The 8,649-nt window shown below is 43.7% G+C and overlaps 1 long non-coding RNA gene across 1 annotated transcript in view; it reads right to left on the reverse strand.

Moving 5' to 3' along the window:
* LOC112549213 overlaps positions 1–8,649 on the reverse strand; it is a 153,254-nt gene that overhangs the window by 61,210 nt on the left and 83,395 nt on the right. The window lies entirely within an intron of this gene.

Here is an 8,649-nt window from a genome sequence, read left to right on the forward strand (position 1 = left end):
AAGAGTGTAATCAATTTAGAGTGGTTCTGCAAATGCCAGCTCTTTATCAACAATGGTTAACTATGTCAAAGACTGCTTGAAGTAAAATCAGCAGGGCACAATTTCCTCAGTTGATCTCCAGGCCAAGTTTCTCAACCAAGGCTGACTGCTGTCTCTGTGCTGTATCCAGGATGAAAGCCAGCCTGACAAGGGTCCAGAAACCCGATGGCATCCAGATGCATCTGGAGTTGCCAGGTTGAATTACCTTCCCTAGAAAGGGGAGGTTGAAGACAGTGATAACCTGCTGGGGAGTCAGTATCCAATGATAGTTGCTTGAGTAGGGACCAGACTATTACAGACTTAGGAATGTCTAGCACCCTGCCTTCCCAGGGGGAGGTATTGGCAACCCCCACCAGCAGTGGCTCCATTCTCCCCCAGCTGGCTTTTACAAACCAAGATAAGCATGGGCACAGTTCACAACCAGTTGCTCTCAGTCCCAATAAGGACATCCTCTGCATCAGTGGGAAACAGCACTTTAAAACGATCCATGTAAATGGGACAAGATGAGCTTTCTCAATCCCAAACTCAGAATGCAGCAAAAATAGTGGTTCCCAAGCCATACAGGCAATTTTGTCTGCAACGTAGGTGGCAAAATCATCACAGTATACTGAAGACGACCCAGTTTCACGATGAAGATAAGGCAGATTAATCAGACCATTTACTTACATTCAGAAGCTAAATGGGCAAAACTTTCTGGAGGAACTAAGTCATTTTCCTCTAGGCCTTACATTTTCTTATTACTTCAGTAAACTATTGGCAGAGCTGGGATGAAACAACAGGGGACCTGAATCCTTTTATTTCATTAGACCACTAGCTTTCTTTGAACTGAATGAATTGTTGCTGAGAAGAGGGAACACTGCAGTTGACTGCTGGCTTGCAGGCCACCACTTGAGAAGCACTGTTCTAGGGCAACTTCTATACTGAATGCATTGCCTCTTTGATCCCAGTCCTTAAACCTCTAGGTTATTTTATAAATATCCTTATAGTCACACGGAGCTTCAGCACATGCATCTGCAGCCATTTAAATTCTTGCCAAATGAAGTATGTAATGGTAACCCAAAGAGAAGATTTTAAAAGTCCATGCATATTTTGGGAAGTTCCTTTGATCAGAGGCCAGAGTCCTGAGGCCTGGAAAGTGACAAACATCATACTATTATTCTCAAAGTGACCACAAGACTTGGTGCGCAGTTATTAAACAGGCATCTTCAGCTTTACAGTAAGTTTTATCAACAATGGTGTAAAATTTAATAAGGGTTTGTGGGTGGAAGAGAGGGAGGGACATTTCAATAATTCCTAAGTTAATTAGAGAAGAGAACAATTTTAACAAACTTCTGAGACATGGGAGGTCTTGCTCAAACTTACTTCTCGGAATCCTGTGAAGGATTTGGGCCTGATCGTCTTGCCGTTCAAGTCAGGGGAATTTTGCCATTGTTCTCAATGGGTGTGGGGTGAAGTTAATTATTAACTGCCTTGTGGTGGACAAATAATGCGCAGCTTCAGGCTGTACATAGGAAAATTGTAGGTTTTGTTTCTGGTACTGTTTGTCCATGTTCTGGTACAGCTTGTCGGTATCAGTAAGTGCAACAGGGAAGGAGTGAAATCCTAACCCTAGTGAAGTCAATGACAGAAAAAAGCCTATTGACTCCAGTGGCACCAAAATGTCATCCCATATTTTTAGAGGCTTATGGTTTTTTTATGAACTTTTTGGTCAAAATCCTATTTGACACAAAAGCAGCCAAGTGCTGCTCATGTGTCTAAATGCAGACCTACATCTCCCACTTCCCAGCAAAGTGCCCAAACCATCAGTCCATGGGCTAGTAGAGTCAAGACCCCTTATTCCTCTCATTGAAACTAGCCCACTGGGCAGTAAAGATGGGAAGGTATGTGGGTCCAGAAAAAAGCAAGCCAGCAGGAACTTGACTTTGTCGCTCAGTGAGATGGCTAGTGCTGTGAAAGGGAGGGGGTCCCTGCCCCCATTAGGGTACCATTGGAAAATGGAGGATGTGGATTTAAGCCCTATCTAGCTAAAGGTGCTAGATGTGGGCTTAAACCCCATTAGGTAGGTGCTCCAACCAGTAGGCTATTGGGTTAAAAGGTGGGCACATTCTTCCTGCCACTCCTTCAACCAATGGTCCAAGGAATTACACATCTCTTTCCAGGCTGAAGTGGATTATCATTGAGCATAAGTGGCCATAGGAGAAGAAGCCTAGTCGAGTGTAGAGGCACAGATGGAAATAGGATATAATCTGTACAAGAGGCACAAAGTGCCTCTTATGATTCTACATTTAGATATGTAAATAGCACTTAGATGCCCCTGGGTGAAATAGCATTTGGAACGTCCACTGAATGATTGGAATGAAACAGTGGTCAATTTGAACTACTCTGATGAGGGGCCCTTCTGTAGCATCTGCCCTGTGTTAGATGGTGATGACATGAAAGTGCAGACATTCCATTGAAATGTCAGCTGTACTAAGTACGAGTCACCATGTGGAATCAGTTTTGGCCTTCTATCTGTGTAAAGGGAGAAACAGCAAATAAAAGGCAAGGGTGGGAAGGAAAAGAATACAACTGCCCTGAGTCAAAGTCCTGGTTGTAATAGTTTTTTTTTCTAATAACACTTTTTCCAGTACATTTAATGTTCCAGGTCCCAGACTGATGTCTGCGTACATAAAGCCTTGTAAAAGTAAAACAGATAAAAACACTGGTAGTAGCAAAGCTAGATTTCTCCTTTGAAACTGTATCTGAACTCCACTCATGAAGGCCTGTCCTTAGGCATGAGAAGGCATCCTTATGCAGTCTTTTTGCCATTCAATATTTGGCCTGGTTGCTGAATGTCCACATTGAGACATCCTAAAAGGACATGGTATTCAAGAAAAAGATGAGCAATGACTTTCTGACAAATCAGATCCCCAGAAGGTGTCTCAGATTGAGCATCCAACAGCTCTTAGTCACTTCTGAAAATGTCTACCACAGAAATAAAGTAACTTACCTAAGCTAAAGCAGAAAGGCAGGAGTAAAATTGGAAAAAACCAAAAGCCCTGATGGCCCTCCTCCTCTTATCACCAGAGAATATTCTTTCCCAATCACAATCAATGCCTGGGTCATAAAAACAAGACTGTAGGTATTGATAATGAAAAAGAATGACAGTAGGTTCTTTGGTGTGAAGTTACTGTGTAAAATAGACAGATAGGCACTGACAAAGTAAAGTGGGCCTCTATGGAGAAATAAGCCTGCAGGCAAAATACAGATATGTGGGCTACGTTATAGAACATGTAGGAAAATACTTTCTGTGAAAAAAAATCTCTGAAATCATTAACCTTCTGTATACTTGGAAATAGAAAAGGGGGAAGGGAGTGGAGAATGGGATATGGCAATGCAACAATCAAAGGAAAAAGTACAAATTACATGGGGTGATACTTTTCATTGTGAAATACCAATGGGTTAGTCTCACTGTGATCACTAAATTCAAGACTGATCTTCATTTCAAAGAATGCTATTAGGAGCAAGTCAAGGAGAGGTGAGAGTTTGGATGGTGAGATTTATGGTAAAATAACAGGGAGGGAAGGCAGAACATAAGGTGTGTTGGGTAAATGTCATTTTTCTGTCTACCAATATTTTTATCCTTAAAAATCATAGGATGGGTTAAGAGCCAGAATTCTTGTTTCCATCAGCAAGGGACAAAAAGCTAGTCTGTAAGCAGCTCCATGGTTTAACTAAACTCTAGTGAATTTAGGATAAAATACAAAACCAAAGTCCTGACCACTTGTGGTCATTTGTAATTCTCATGGCACTTTCGTAAGAGTAAGAGTAGGAGTATTGGCCTCAATGTCTTGGCCACCATCCAGCATGGGTAATTACATTCTGTTGACCTGAAAAGTCTCAGAATAGTTTCATTTCTATAGAGTATTCTCATGGGTCAGAAGCCCTTGGCTGCTTTTGCTGTATTCTATTAAACACCTGCCAGGTTCCACCCTAGAGGTGGTTAACCTGTAGTGTGAAATTGAAATAGTTTACATTTTTTAGTTATGTATCAATGAGAGATACATTACCATAGAGAAAACAAAATATGAACTGTGAGGGTCTGGAAAGGAGTACTTTTTCCATAGTTCAAGTAATCTGTAAAGCTTCCCAGAATCCCTCGACATGATACTTTCTATATAATTGTAAGATGATGATGATATTTTTTTCTATATCATTCTTTGCATGAATTCAAAGTGAAGGTTGAAATATAAAATTGGACTAGAATCCTAGCCCCACTGAAATCAATGGCAAAAGGTATTGGTGATTTTAAAGGTGCAGGACCTGGCCTTTAATAGGTTAAGATTACACTTTTTCATTTTTCCTCCAACAGTTTCTCCAATTACATTTTTCCTCCTACAGTTTCTTTGATGCACTGCAGGATAGGAGTATTGGAGAGATGGGAGTCCAGGAAGGGTGGTCATTCTTGAAGGAAGTGATCCTTCAGGCTCAAAGGGAGACAATCCCAGTGCGAGGGAAAGGGGGGAAGAGGCCCAAAAAACTTCCATGTCTAAACAGAGAAATCCAGGGGAGCCTAAGGGCAAAAAAAGAGGCATATGGGTGGTGGAAGCAGGGAGGATTATACCTACTTGGCCCACACTTGCAGGGAGGCAGTTAGAAAGGCCAAAACAACTATGGAGCTAAGACTAGCAACACATATAAAAGACAACAAAACTTTTTTTTTTAAATATGTAGGGAGTAAAAAGAAGGTGCAGGGCAGTGTAGGACCTGTACTGAATAAGCAGGAGTGATTGGTGACAGATAGGGGGGACAAGGCTGAGTTCTTCAATGAGTTTTTTGCCTCAGTGTTCTTGAACAAGGCTCAAGATAAGTCTCCTAATGGGTTCTTAGTTGGACATCAGAGGGACACCAGTCTACCAATTGTCGACGCTGACTTGGTGCAGAGTCACTTGGATGGACTGGATGTGTTTAAGTCAGCAGGCCCGGATGAGCTTCATCCGAGGGTACTGAAGGCACTGGCTGGTGTCATAACAGAACCACTGGCACAGCTGTTTGGGCGCTCGGGACAGGTCCTGGAGGACTGGAAAAGGGCCAATGTGGTCCCTATTTTCAAGAAGGGGAGGAAGGAGGATCCGAGTAATTATAGGCCAGTCAGTCTCACCACCATCCTTGGAAAAGTCTTTGAAAAGATTATTAAAGATCATATTTGTGTGAGTCCAGCGGGAAAAAATAATGCTGTGGGGCAACCAGCATGGATTCGTAGCAGGCAGATCATGCCTGACTAATCTGGTTTCGTTTTATGACCACAAAACGCTTAGATGCAGGAGTAGAGGTGGATGTTGTTTTATTAGATTTTAGGAAGGCCTTTGATACGGTATCTCATCCCATTCTCATAAATAAATTAAGAGGCTGTGACTTAGATGCTTACACAGTCAGGTGGGTGGCAAATTGGCTAGAGGGTCGAACCCAGAAAGTGGTAGTGGATGGGTCGGTATCGACCTGGAAGGACGTGGGCAGTAGGGTCCCGCAGGGCTCGGTCCTTGGACCGATACTCTTCAATGTCACACTCAGAGAGTGGTAGTAGACGGGTCGATATTGACCTGGAAGCATATGGGTAGTGGGGTCCTGCAGGGCTCAATCCTTGGACCTGTACTCTTCAATGTCTTCATCAGTGACCTGGATGTGGGCGTGAACTGTACGCCATCCAAGTTTGCGAATGGTACTAAATTGTGGGGGGAAGTGAACACTCTGGAGGGTAGGGAATGATTGCAGGAAGACCCAGACAGGTTGGATAAGTGGGCAGAACACAATAGGATGCAGTACAACAGGGACAAGTACAGAGTGCTGCACCTAGGGCGTAAAAATATCCAGCACAGCTACTGGCTGGGAAATGACCCTCTCAGTAGCAGAGAAGCAGAAAGGGATCTTGGAGTCATAGCGGACTCCAAGATGAACATGAGTCATCAGTGTGACGAAATCAGCAGCAAAGCTAACGGCACTTTATCGTGCATCAGCAGATGCATGACAAATAGAACCAAAGAGGTGATACTTTCCCTCTACGTGGCATTGGTCAGACCGCAGTTGGAGTACTGCGACCAGTTGTGCGCGCTGTACTTTAAGAAGGATGTGAATAACCTTGAGAGGGTCCAGAGGGGGGCCATTTATATGGTTAGGGGCCTGTGGGCAAAGCCCTACAAGGAGAGATTGAGGGACCTGGATTCTTCAGCCTCCGCAAGAGAAGGCTGAGAGGTGATCTTGTGGCTGCCTACAAATTCATTAGCAGGGGCGCAACAAGAAACTGGAGATGCCCTGTTAACCAGGGCATCTCTTAGGGTAACAAAGAACAATGGTCACAAACTGACAGAGAGATTTAGGCTCGATATCAGGAAAAACTTCTTCACAGTAAGGGTTGCCAAATCTTGGAATGGGCTTTCAAGGGAAGTGGTGTTTTCCCCTATCTTGGGGTTCTTTAAGAGATGGCTGGATAGGCATCTGGCTGGGGGCATCCGACCCCAGCACTCTTTCCTGCCCAGGGCAGGGCGTCGGACTTGATGATCTGTTGAGGTCCTTCCAACCCTAGCATCTACAAATCTATGAATTACTCTCTACATAGTCTATACCACTAATCACTTAATGCTAGCTGCTAAGGTATTTCCCACATGAACCTCTGTTCAGGGGTGACATAAGTCATAATAATTCTGGGGCATTTGTTCATCATCTAACTGGACTTAGTATGTAAGTGTGATCCTATCGCACCCTGCTTGAGTCTCCTAACAACAGTTAATGTGAAAGGTCAATGCCTCCTCCTCATGATCACTCCTTTTTATGACTTAGACCTAAGGCTAAGATGATGTAATGTAAGTATGTGTGTTAATGTTTTTTAGGGCCTCAGGCAGGGGTAATAGGGTCATACTTGGGCGTCAAAGTCTACTTACCTGCCTAATGGGTGGAATAGGCCTTATGTATCATAAAAGGATTTAGGCTGTTAAATTGCACCTTTTAAGAAACTAGCTACCTAAATCTAAATTAATGATCCACAAATATCTGCCTAACATCTTAGGCTCTGAAGAGTCACCTAAGTGTTTTGGCAAATATTGATTTAAGTATCTAGGATTCAGCTGCTGTATATGCACAGAACTGCTGGTGACTTGGCTGAGCCAAGCATTTGGTGTTTAAAACCTGCCTATGGCCATTTGGAGTTCAGACACAGGGAGTCCCTGTACCCAAGTCCCCAGAGGACCTCTATGGATTAGGTGTACACAAAACACGCTTAATACACATGTCAGACTTGGCCAGAGGCTTCTGGTACCTGCTGTCCAGGTTGTTTATGTCTTTCATGTAAGAAAGTCATCAGTTAAAAAATAAGCCTGGTAGTAAGACCAGAAATCAGGAATTTCAACTTCGAGCAGAGCGCCCTCATCGCTAGGGCTGCAGAGGCACACTCCCTGTCGCCTGCTTTGTGTTTCGTTCCATGCCTTTTGTACTCATGGCTGTACTCATACGGTACTGTATGTACTGTATTTACTCATACTCATGGCTTTGTATCTTGTACTCATGGCTGTCTCATGGCTGCCTTTTGTACACATGCTGTCTAGGTAAGGGTTTCAGTCTGTGAATCCAATGGTAAAAACAAATGTTGCCAATGAATTGGATCAGCTGTGATGGGATGGGGCCAGATGAGAGACTACAGGCAACCAAGTTGGTTTTCCCACCACAAAGCGAACAGATGCCCACTGCAATAAAGCAGCACTATTTAACATGACCTTTTTTACAGGCACTGATGCATGTGACAAAGGGTAGTGATGTCTACTTGCTCACCACTTGTGCTGCCATAAAAAAAATCTTATGATGGTATAAATGCAACATCAGGTGATGTATGTTTCTAATCCAAGGGTCACAGATACTCTATTCACCACTGTCGAAATCTGGGGGATGTAGCTTCATACTCTACACATTCTATTGCCTGGTTTAGGTTTCCCACCCTTTTGAGGGTTGTGAAGGTGCCTAAGTAATTGTTCAAGGTATAGAAATGTTGAGCACCATATTTAGCTTTTGGGTCCTACGCCTCGTGCTAGGTGCTGGCTCAGAATCACAGGTAAGTCCTTTTTGTGTCTGGGCCAGCAGGCTTTTACTGAGAGCGCCAACTGCTAGACACATGTGACTATATCAGAATCTAAATTCCCATCAAAAGATAAGTTTCTAGCTCTCCAGTTTGGGAGGAAAAAGCTTGAAAACATGACCACAGAATGATCACCATGAAGAGAGCCTCACAATAGCTTGGAGGGATATAAGCTACCCCATGCATGTCAACAGGAAGCTAATTCCAAGACTTGCTGTACAGCTTGGGAAAAAGCAGAGAATACAGTATGGCAGGAATAGAGGAGTGTGGTAGGCCTGGCCTATCCACCTGGACAGATATGGCCAGCGCCTGGAATAAATACTAGAGGGCTTTATTGCTGTAATCCTTGCCCCACTAGTAAGAAGAGGGCAGGCCTCTGCTGTTAGCTCTTGGTGGGAAAAAGGAGACCATGACATTTCCTCTGCCTATCTGGGACAGGACGATTTCTCCTGCCAATGAAAGTCTGGGAGAGCGGGGTGTAGAACTGGGTTGGGGGGGGGTGGGGGGCATGG

Source organism: Alligator sinensis, unplaced genomic scaffold, assembly GCF_000455745.1.
Source record: "Alligator sinensis unplaced genomic scaffold, ASM45574v1 scaffold289_1, whole genome shotgun sequence".
Taxonomy (NCBI): Eukaryota; Metazoa; Chordata; order Crocodylia; family Alligatoridae; genus Alligator; species Alligator sinensis.